Genomic DNA, 11779 nt, shown 5'->3' on the forward strand with positions numbered 1-11779 from the left:
CTATTCCGATCATCGTTTAATCTAGCGTATCGTACCGCTTTAGATACTTCAAGCTAGCCGGTCAAAGTCTATGACTTAAATAAAGACCATTAGCATTCTGAATTTGGTTATATATTACCATCACTCCAGACTAGAGCCACCCGGTAAAAGCTACCTGCATTTAGATAGATTGGATACGACTGAGTTATATTGCTGTGAATCAAGTATTAGCTCAGGTAAATACTTTTAACTTATTTTCCCCTTATACGGGCTTGGGATACGGTAAATTAATACCGCTTGGTCGGGTGTGGATCAATCAAATGTCGGATTGTGGCTAGTAAATCCACAAAACCTGTTTTGATACTGTTCTGTTGATGACTTAAACATTGGGGGTTAACGACCGTGTCCTGGATATATCCTTGGCTCATTCAATTGTAAATGGCCACAATAAATGCGCAGGGTGTAGGCATACACCGAAAAGATGCCAGTAATAAATTATTAATTACCCACAAGTTGGGGATAACTCCTTTATGGGTTGTAAAAGTGGTGTGTCGTTTAATCATGTCTCAGTCTCTGTACTGGGCCCCAGATGTACGGTAAACATGTAATTCAGTATACAAAATTTTTATTAAGAATTGTCCCAAGTTATAAAAGGTTTTGTGCCTTGTGCACTCAAATCAATTTTCATAAACTCTTTTCAAATGAGTCGGTTAAATTGTATTTACCAGTGAAAACTGACGTATTTTCAAAAGGCTAAGTGGCAGGTACTACTCATAATAGGCTGGGAGTTGCTCGGTGTCGAAAAAGAGGATCTTGCAAATCCTTAAAGATGCCATAAAGTCTGCTAAGCTTCATTTTAAACATTCTGTAATGATCCTCCTGTGGATTTGATATTACAGACTCGTCTATAATAAATACTTTGATATTTTCAGACATTTGAGTTTGTAATAATATTTTTATATTCCTAGACTTCCGCTGTGCTATTCTGTGTGTGTTTGACTATGATGATATCAACTACGTCACGATACCCCACCGGGCCCACCGGTGACATGTGGAATTATCGGGGTGTGACAGAACCCCACTTCCCGTGTGAGTTTTTAAACTAAATTTTGCACAAAGGTAGAGCAACACATAACCAAGCCCCCCCTGAAAAAAAAAACCGAAAAAAACTTTTACTAGCTGGGTTTTCTTCGACATGTAAAGCTGTATTTTACAATGGTGTAAATCACTGTAGCAACAAATAAAAGTGGCTACTGCCCAATTTTTTAATACTAGAAAGCTATTTTTTGAAAAAAAATTTAAGTTGGGTTCCTACGAGTTCTTTCAACTCAATTTAGTTCCTATTATATATATATATATATATATATATATATATATATATATATATAGAGAGAGAGAGAGAGTTGGGGGGCTAGATTCTGTACAATACACAAGTTTCGTACCAAGCATACGTGATTAGGAAATGAGGACAAGTGTCATTTGGCTTGAAGGGTAATTTAGTCTTTTCTCACTAGAACAACTTCCGCCTTGATTTTCAAACAGCTATAACTTTTTCATACCTTAATATTTAAAAAAAATACACCATATTAACATATTAACGAGTATTTCATTTCTTTAATTCGAGTAGCCTATTACTATAGTTTTTCTTTAAAATATTTTATAGGATTTTGAATACCCATTAGTCCATTACGTGATTTTGAATACCCAGCACATGACTACGTTATTTTGATTACTCGTTACGTGATTACACATTCAACATAAACCATTACGTGATTACAATTTCAATAGAAATTAATTACGTGATTACACATTCAATATGATTTATTATAGCTAATGTTATTACAATTATGCTTACTACATGATTACGCATTTCAATAATAAAAACTTGATTGTTTATGCTTTATTGTGTGCTTAAATCTCTAATATACGACATTATGTGGTTATTATAGGTTGATTTGGCTAGTGTTTTGTAAATAATTTATCATTAGTAAGTGAATAGGCCTGAAATATTATGTATTCTATATAAAATATTTTGTATTACATGTTTTGTTTTTACGTAATTACGTAATCACTAAGTGGAGTATCACATAAAATATTATAATGAAATCACGAAATGGATATTCATAATCACGTAGTCATTTAATAATACATAGTCAATTATTGTTACGTAATCAGCAATCACTTAGTGGGTTTCACATAAAATACTATAATGAAATCACGTAATGGGTATTCGAAATCATATAAGCACGTAGTCAGGTGCTGCTGGACATTTAAAATCACATAACCACGTAATTGATATTCAAAATCCTGTAAAAAGATTTAAAAAAAAACTATAGCAATAGCTGGCTCGAATTAAAGAAAATGAAATGTTCATTAATACGGTGTAATTTAAAAAAATATTAACGTATGAAAAAGTTGAAGCTATTTGAAAATGAAGGAGGGAAGTTGTTCAAGTGAGAAAAGACCACAATACTCTTGCTCTATTTATTTCTTCAATTGATTGAACCCAAGATTTATCAAATTGACAGCGTATCCTTTGAACAAATTCAGAGTCATGTACTGTACAAAATATCTATACTATATTAATAAGCATATCCAAAGGACTTCTTAAGTTCATAAAAAATTCCCTTAAAACACCCCTAAAGCATGTTGTACAACTCTCTAAAGCACAATATAGTTTACAATTCCAATTATGCCCTTCACTCAAAAAAACACACGGGGTACAACATCAGATGCATAATGTACTACTCATTAAAAAAAACACGGTATCACTATCTCATTAGGGTTTCAGATGTCTCAGCTCATTCCTATCCGCCTCTCTCTCTCTCTCTCTCTCTCGGCGATTCAGAAACCCCTGCTTTCTCTCTCAAATGAGATCTAGGGTTTCTATATGTGATTCAAGATCTGGCTATCACAGCTTTCTCTCTCAAACGAGATCTAGGGTTTCTACATGCGCTTCAAGATCTGGCTTTCACAGTTCGGTTCGACACTTCCATTGGAACCAAAAAATCTGAGCCAAATCAGGTAGAATGAAATTTGTCTATAAATAAAGTTTGTTCATCTTCTGAAGTCGTTCTTGTTTTTTGAAGGCCTCTGGAGCGTACATCTTCCGTCCTCTCAAACGAGATCTAGGGTTTCTACATACGCTTCAAGATCTGGCTTTCACAGTTCGGTTCAACACTTCCATGGAACCAAAAAATCTGAGCCAAATCAGGTAGATTTAAATTTGTCTATAAATAAAGTTTGTTCATCTTCTGAAGTCGTTCTTGTGGTTCGACACTTCCATTGGAACCAAAAAATCTGAGCCAAATCAGGTAGAATGAAATTTGTCTATAAATAAAGTTTGTTCATCTTCTGAAGTCGTTCTTGTTTTTTGAAGGCCTCTGTAACGTACATCTTCCGTCCTCTCAAACGAGATCTAGGGTTTCTACATGCGCTTCAAGATCTGGCTTTCACAGTTCGGTTCGACACTTCCATGGAACCAAAAAATCTGAGCCAAATCAGGTAGATTTAAATTTGTCTATAAATAAAGTTTGTTCATCTTCTGAAGTCGTTCTTGTTTTTTGAAGGCCTCTGGAGCGTACATCTTCCGTCCTAATGGAAAGTTTCCAATAAAACCTGCAGGACAGGTAAGCATTCTCCTTTTGTTGTCCTATTTTGGGTGATTAAGATAACAACTACATTACATGTTGCAAGTTATGTTACAGAAAGCTTTTTGAGTTATAAAAGGTAAAGCCGAAAAGTGAAGCCGTGAAGGTGAGGCTGAGGGTGTAGAAGATACCATCCTTATCTGATCTACCTTTTTGTTTGGTATTTGTGTAGTTTATGTTTATACGCTGTTAAATTTCATGTGTTATAAGTTGTTTTAAACAGTTTTGCTACTGTTTTTGGATGTATTTATGTTAGATCTGCGTAAAATTTTCAGATCTGTGTTGGTTCTGGGTTTTTATAATGTTTTGTGAACTGATAATGTGAATGGAGTGATAAAATGAAGGTTATTGCTTCATTTGATGGGTGAATAGCTGAAGCATGATTGAGAAAACAGTTTAATGTAGAATGTTGTATGTTGTATTTGGTTTACACATCAGCTATTATGCTTCTTGAATGAGGTTATCTAAACACATACCTGTACTTGTTAATTGTGAGCTTGTGTTTTCAATTCTCAAATCATATACAAGACTTGTCTGGTTGCACATATAGAAGCACTTTTGTTATAACTAGGTTAACATTTCCTCTTCCTTTTTTCTGATTTTCTCCATAATTTTTCTTGTTTTGTAACTTATTTTCGCAATCTTTGATCATGTCTATAAGGTATTTGATGAAATGCGCTACTGGGTTATCTCTTAATAAAATCTTGCTAACTTGTGTCATGTGTTTAATGGGTTTGCATGGAACTGTTTGATATAAATCTATAATAGTTTCTGATGATTTGTGTGAATATATACTTCTATCATTGGCGTGGATCCTGATGAAGTTGCGACACCTCTCCCCGTTTTTGTACCATCCAGTTGATAATGCCACCACTGGGTTGTCATCAGAGTGATACTGGTTATCACACTTTGAAGGAGCACCGCCATCTCCCCCCTTCTGAAAACTATTTATAGTGAGTGTGGCGCTAGTATTAGCTGAAACTGGGGGAGAACATCTGTAAGTTGAGTAAAGTTTGTGTGGAACGCAACAAAGTGAATTGTTGTTTTCCATGCACTGTCCTGGAGGGGGTTTCCTGCCTCTGATGTGTCCATGGCCTGCAAGTCTGAGCATTAGTTTGCAAGGAATTTGAAATTATGAGAATGAGCAACACATAAAAGGAATTCAGGGGGAAATCTCATTGACACCTTTTGCTCACCATTTCATGTGTTTCGTAATTCCAACTGTAGCCCAAGTTACATTCAACAATAAAAGCTTGGAACATTACTACCTCAATCCTTCTTATCAAGCTAAGCTAGTCAAGATAAGAATTTGCCAGCTCTTTGACCCACTCCTCATCCACACCTCATGATCTATGGTCAAAGAACTCAACTGTTCAATCATGATCCTAAACCAAAGCCTACATAAAAAAAGAAGAGTATGGCTAGACCAAAAGCCAAAGCATCCACAAAGCTAGAAAAATATGTTTTGGACAAATTAAAATAAGAGATTTGTACAATACTACAAACTTCTTTCAATAACTAGTTGCAATACCCCGATACTCACAATAGTTTATTAAAAAGGCCCTAACTATTTGCACACCTTGGCAGGCTATCTACACACTTAGGGTTTACATACGCTGCGTATTGACCTATATGCAGCGTATAGGGTTACCTCTATACGCTGCGTATAGAGCTATACTCAGCGTATATAAATCATGGATTTCAGAGCCTTATCAGCAATCATTGCACAGAAAACAAGGGTTATATACGTTGCGTATAGGTCTATACGCAGCGTATATAAACCATTAGATTTTTTTTAGTCATTTTGGTAGATTTGAGGGATCATTTTTTCACAAAGTTTAAATACTCTGCGTGTAGACCTCTAAGGAGCGTATATAAAGATCTGAAAATGTCTTTTATACCCTTGTGTTGAGGCTATATGAAGCCAAATACAAGGGTAGTTGTGTCATTTTTGTCTCATACGCTGCGTAGGGATCTATACGCAGCGTATACAAAGCTCCATTTTTGTATTTTTTTTATTGTGTATTCCTTTGTTTATTTATAAAAAAAGTAAATTAATTGTGTGTATTTTGGGCTATTTCCATGTTTATTTATAAAAAAACAATATTATTAAAAATAATACAAATATTATGAATTATAAGAATTAAAAATAATACAAATATTAGGTCCCGTATTGACCTCGTATAACCCTATAAGTGTGATATCGTATCGTATAGGTGTGGTTTAGGTCCCGTATTGACCTCGTATAAGCCTATAAGTGAGATATCGTATCGTATAGGTGTAGTATAGGTCACGTATTGACGTCGTATAAGCCTATAAGTGTGATATTGTATCGTATAACGTAGTATAGGTCACGTATTGACTTCGTATAAGCCTATAAGTGTGGTATCGTATCGTATAGCGTCGTATAGGTCACATATTGACCTCGTATAAGCCTATAAGTGTGATATCGTATCGTATAGGTGTAGTATAGGTCACGTATTGATCTCGTATAAGCCTATAAGTGTGATATCGTATCGTATAGCGTCGTATAGGTCACGTATTGACCTCGTATAAGCCTATAAGTGTGATATCGTATCGTATAGGGGTAGTATAGGTCACGTATTGACCTCGTATAAGCCTATAAGTGTGATATCGTATCGTATAGGGGTAGTATAGGTCACGTATTGACCTCGTATAAGCCTATAAGTGTGATATCGTATCGTATAACGTAGTATAGGTCATGTATTGACCTCGTATAAGCCTATAAGTGTGATATCGTATTGTATAGCGTCGTATAGGTCACGTATTGACCTCGTATAAGCCTCTAAGTGTGATATCGTATCGTATAGCGGCGTATAGGTCACGCATTGACCTCGTATACGCCTATAAGTGTGATATCGTTTCGTATAGCGGCGTATAGGTCACGTATTGACCTCGTATAAGCCTATAAGTGTGATATCGTATCGTATAGGTGTGGTTTAGGTCACGTATTGACCTCGTATAAGCCTATAAGTGTGATATCGTATCGTATAGGTGTGGTTTAGGTCAAGTATTAACCTCGTATAAGCCTATAAGTGTGATATCGTATCGTATAGGTGTGGTTTAGGTCCCGTCTAATCCTATATGCATATACAAGACCTATAGGAAACCTATACGAGACTTATACTACACTATACAATACGATACGATACTATACTATACAATAACACCCGTATAGGCCTCTATACGAGACTTATATATTATACACTATACAATACGATATGATGCAATATGATACGATATGATACGATACGATACGATGCAATACGATAAGATAATTTAATTTAAACGATAACAATATAATATATTTGTATTATTTACGAATAATATTGTTTTTTTATAAACAATTTTCTTTTTTTTTATAAATAAACAAAGGAATACGATAATTTAATTTAAACGATAACAAAACCATATATTTGTATTATTTACCAATAATATTGTTTTTTTTATAAATAATTTCTTTTTTAATTTTTGTAATTCATAATATTTATATTATTTTTAATTTTTATAATTTATATTTGTATTATTTACCAATAATATTGTTTTTTTATAAATAATTTTCTTTTTTTATAAATAAACAAAAGAATACATAATAAAAAATACAAAAATGAAGCTTTATATACGCTACGTATCGATCCCTACACAGCGTATGAGACAAAAATGACACTACTACCCTTGTATTTGGCTTCGTATAGCCTCAACACAAGGGTATAAAAGACATTTTCAAACATTTATATACGCTGCGTATAGGTCTATACGCAGCGTATATAAAGGGTAGTTTTTATTTTTAACCCCAAACATGTGGTTAAATTATCTTTTTAACCCTTATAGTTTAAATACTCTGCGTATAGACTTCTAAGGAGCGTATATAAAGGTCTGAAAATGTCTTTTATACCCTTGTGTTGAGGCTATACGAAGCCAAATACAAGGGTAGTTGTGTCATTTTTGTCTCATACGCTGCGTAGGGATCTATACGCAGCGTATACAAAGCTCCATTTTTGTATTTTTTTATTGTGTATTCCTTTGTTTATTTATAAAAAAAGTAAATTAATTGTGTGTATTTTGGGCTATTTCCATGTTTATTTATAAAAAACAATATTATTAAAAATAATACAAATATTATGAATTATAAGAATTAAAAATAACACAAATATTAGGTCCCGTATTGACCTCGTATAAGCCTATAAGTGTGATATCGTATCGTATAGCGTCGTATAGGTCACGTATTAACCTCGTATAAGCCTATAAGTGTGATATCGTATCGTATAGGTGTTGTATAGGTCACGTATTGACCTCGTATAAGCCTATAAGTGTGATATCGTATCGTATAGGTGTGGTTTAGGTCCTGTATTAACCTCGTATAAGCCTATAAGTGAGATATCGTGTCGTATAGGTGTAGTATAGGTCACGTATTGACGTCGTATAAGCCTATGAGTATGATATCGTATCGTATAACGTAGTATAGGTCAGGTATTGACTTCGTATAAGCCTATAACTGTGATATCGTATAGCGTCGTATAGGTCACGTATTGACCTCGTATATGCCTATAAGTGTGATATCATATCGTATAGGTGTAGTATAGGTCACGTATTGACCTCGTATAAGCCTATAAGTGTGATATCGTATCGTATAGGTGTGGTTTAGGTCCCGTCTAATCCTATATGCATATACAAGACCTATAGGAAACCTATACGAGACTTATACTACACTATACTATACGATACGATATGATACTATACTATACAATAACACCCGTATAGGCCTCTATACGAGACTTATATACTATACACTATACCATACGATATGATGCAATACGATACGATACGATACGATACGATACGATACGATACGATAGGATACGATACGATGCAATACGATAAGATAATTTAATTTAAACGATAACAATATAATATATTTGTATTACTTACGAATAATATTGTTTTTTTATAAACAATTTTCTTTTTTTTTTATAAATAAACAAAGGAATACGATAATTTAATTTAAACGATAACAAAACAATATATTTGTATTATTTACCAATAATATTGTTTTTTTATAAATAATTTTTTTTAATTTTTATAATTCATAATATTTATATTATTTTTAATTTTTATAATTTATATTTGTATTATTTACCAATAATATTGTTTTTTTATAAATAATTTTCTTTTTTTTATAAATAAACAAAGGAATACACAATAAAACATACAAAAACTACCATTTATATACGCTACGTATCGATCCCTACGCAGCGTATGAGACAAAAATGACACAACTACCCTTGTATTTGGCTTCGTATAGCCTCAACACAAGGGTATAAAAGACATTTTCAAGCCTTTATATACGCTGCGTATAGGTCTATACGCAGCGTATATAAAGGGTAGTTTTTATTTTTAACCCCAAACATGTGGTTAAATTATCTTTTTAACCCTTATAGTTTAAATACTCTGCGTATAGACCTCTAAGGAGCGTATATAAAGGTCTGAAAATGTCTTTTATACCTTTGTGTTGAGGCTATACGAAGCCAAATACAAGGGTAGTTGTGTCATTTTTGTCTCATACACTGCGTAGGGATCTATACGCAGCGTATACAAAGCTCCTTTTTGTATTTTTTTTTTATTGTGTATTCCTTTGTTTATTTATAAAAAAAGTAAATTAATTGTGTGTATTTTGGGCTATTTCCATATTTATTTATAAAAAAACAATATTATTAAAAATAATACAAATATTATGAATTATAAGAATTAAAAATAATTCAAATATTAGGTCTCGTATTTACCTCGTATAAGCCTATAAGTGTGATATCGTATCGTATAGCGTCGTATAGGTCACACATTGACCTCGTATAATCCTATAAGTGTGATATCGTATCGTATAGGTGTAGTATAGGTCACGTATTGACCTCGTATAAGCCTATAAGTGTGATAATGTATCGTATAGGTCTGGTTTAGGTCCCGTCTTGACCTCGTATAAGCCTATAAGTGAGATATCGTGTCGTATAGGTGTAGTATAGGTCACGTATTGACGTCGTATAAGCCTATGAGTATGATATCGTATCGTATAACGTAATATAGGTCACGTATTGACTTCGTATAAGCCTATAAGTGTGATATCGTATAGTATAGCGTCGTATAGGTCACGTATGGACCTCGTATAAGCCTATAAGTGTGATATCGTATCGTATATGTGTAGTATAGGTCACGTATTGACCTCGTATAAGCCTATAAGTGTGATATCGTATTGTATAACGTAGTATAGGTCACGTATTGACCTCGTATAAGCCTATAAGTGTGATATCATATCGTATAGGTGTAGTATAGGTCACGTATTGACCTCGTATAAGCCTATAAGTGTGATATCGTATCGTATAGGTGTGGTATAGGTCACGTATTGACCTCGTATAAGCCTATAAGTGAGATATCGTGTCGTATAGGTGTAGTATAGGTCACGTATTGACGTCGTATAAGTCGATAAGTGTGATATCGTATCGTATAGGTGTGGTTTAGGTCACGTATTAACCTCGTATAAGCCTATAAGTGTGATATTGTATCGTATAGGTGTGGTTTAGGTCCCTTATAATCCTATATGCATATACAAGACCTATAGGAAACCTATACGAGACTTATACTACACTATACGATACGATGCTATACTATACAATAACACCCTTAGAGGCCTCTATACGAGACTTATATTATACACTATACGATACGATGCAATACGATACGATACGATGCAATACGATACGATAATTTAATTTAAACGATAACAATATAATATATTTGTATTATTTACCAATAATATTGTTTTTGTATAAATAATTTTCTTTTTTTATAAATAAACAAAGGAATACGATAATTTAATTTAAACCATAACAAAAGAATGTATTTGTATTATTTACCAATAATATTTTTTTTATAAATAATTTTCTTTTTTAATTTTTATAATTCATAATATTTTTATTATTTTTAATTTTTATAATTTATATTTGTATTATTTACCAATAATATTGTTTTTTTAGAAATAATTTTCTTTTTTAATTTTTATAATTCATAATATTTGTATTATTTTTAATTTTTATAATTTATATTTGTATTATTTATCAATAATATTGTTTTTTATAAATAATTTTCTTTTTTTTATAAATAAACAAAGGAATACACAAAAAAAAATATGAAAATGAAGCTTTATATATGCTGCGTATAGATCCCTACGCAGCGTATGAGATAAAAATGACACAACTACCCTTGTATTTGGCTTCGTATAGCCTCAACACAAGGGTATAAAAGACATTTTCAGACCTTTATATACGTTGCTTTGAGGTCAATACGCAGCGTATTTAAACTTTGTGAAAAAATATCCCTTAAACCTACTAAAATGACCCAAAAAATTCTAATGGTTTATATACGCTGCGTATAGACCTATACGCAGCGTATATGACCCTTGTTTTCTGTGCAATGATTGGTTATCAGGCACTGAGATCCATGGTTTATCTGCGCAGCGTATTGGTCAATACGCAGCGTTGAAGGTTAACCCTATACGCTGCGTATTGACCAATACGCTGCGTAGATAAACCCTAATTTTGCTAGTGTTTGGTGTGCCAATAGGCACTTTAGTGTGCCAATAGGCACACCCATTAAAAAAGATACTTATGAAGCAATTTGATTTAAAACAAGTCTCCTGGGTTTTTTGGCTTAAAAATCGGGCCGAGGTTGTTGGTTTGGATGAGTCTACAGTAGAAACTCCATAAATTAATACTCGATTATTTAATAAACTCTCTAAGATAATATTTTTTGCCGGTCCCGACTCGGGGATAGGGTGCTAAATTAATAATTCGCTAAAATTATAAGATAATACATTTTTGATAATTTCTTTAGACCCCATATAAAATTTAAATTAATAATTCCTTATATATAGCATATTACATGAATGATTTACGAAGGTTTCTTGAAAAATGACTCAATTGTCTTTTGTTTTTTGTTGAAAGCAATTTCCCCTTGAATCTCATCTCTAATTTTCCTTAGCATGGTAATAACTTCTGGTGTTGTTTTCTCATAGCTCAACAAGAAATTGTTCAATGTGATTGCCGCTTTAATAGCTTCGTTGTCATTGTTGTGCTTGCATAATG

The 11779-nt window shown here is 33.0% G+C and overlaps 1 long non-coding RNA gene across 2 annotated transcripts; it reads left to right on the forward strand.

Annotated features, from left to right (window-relative positions):
* Positions 1 to 2795: 2795 nt before the first annotated feature.
* On the forward strand, positions 2796 to 3907 carry LOC110876457. 2 transcript variants are annotated; one of them, XR_004894042.1, is made up of 5 exons: positions 2796 to 3003; positions 3069 to 3193; positions 3359 to 3483; positions 3549 to 3608; positions 3687 to 3907. It is a non-coding gene; the product is annotated as an uncharacterized LOC110876457 (long non-coding RNA). The 2 variants fall into 2 exon arrangements; XR_002556660.2 differs by lacking the exons at positions 2796 to 3003; positions 3069 to 3193 and adding an exon at positions 3222 to 3293.
* Positions 3908 to 11779: the final 7872 nt, after the last annotated feature.

The sequence above is a fragment of the Helianthus annuus genome, chromosome 1, assembly GCF_002127325.2.
Source record: "Helianthus annuus cultivar XRQ/B chromosome 1, HanXRQr2.0-SUNRISE, whole genome shotgun sequence".
Classification (NCBI taxonomy): Eukaryota; Viridiplantae; Streptophyta; class Magnoliopsida; order Asterales; family Asteraceae; genus Helianthus; species Helianthus annuus.